The following is a 598-nucleotide window of genomic DNA, read 5'->3' as shown; positions in this document are numbered from 1 at the left end:
GTAGGATGTAGTTCCCACCCCAGGCAGTCAGTCCTACAGGGTGTGTGTGTGTGTGTGTGTGTGTGTGTGCTGGTTCTGGTTGGGGATTCAACTCAGGGACAGGGCACTGTCCGAGCTTCCCATTTTCTAGAGGTTAGAGATAAGAGTCTCAGGTTCTTTTGTGTGCGGGCTGGCTTTGAACCTTGATCCTCAGATCTCAGCCTCCTTCTGGCTTTTCTTTGCTGGTTACTTGAAGAGTTCACAGACCTTCCTGCCTGGGCTGGCTTCGACCTCGATTCTCAGATCTCAGCCTCCTAAGTAGCCACCAATGCCTGTTTGTTTTTCTGTTGCTACCATGTTCCTGAGTTACTGTCCAAGTACAGAGGGTGGGAACTCAGAGCTGTGGGTGCTAGGGATCCGGCCACGCCCAGCACCCCATACTTCACGCCTGCTTTTCTTACTCCGTGGTCCTAAACACATCTGGCCCACCCCCAAGTGATCCCACCCCCGGGTTCTTCTGTTCCAGCCTGGCTACTCTCAGCTCCCGGCTCCAGTCCGGCCCCGCCCATCTCCCCGTTGGCCCCGCCCACCGCGGCCCCGCCCCTAGCGGCCAGGGGTA

This window comes from Megascapheus bottae, chromosome 18 (assembly GCF_031878675.1).
Source record: "Megascapheus bottae isolate mThoBot1 chromosome 18, mThoBot2.hap1, whole genome shotgun sequence".
NCBI lineage: Eukaryota > Metazoa > Chordata > Mammalia > Rodentia > Geomyidae > Megascapheus > Megascapheus bottae.
Note: the sequence above shows the minus strand (reverse complement) of the source record.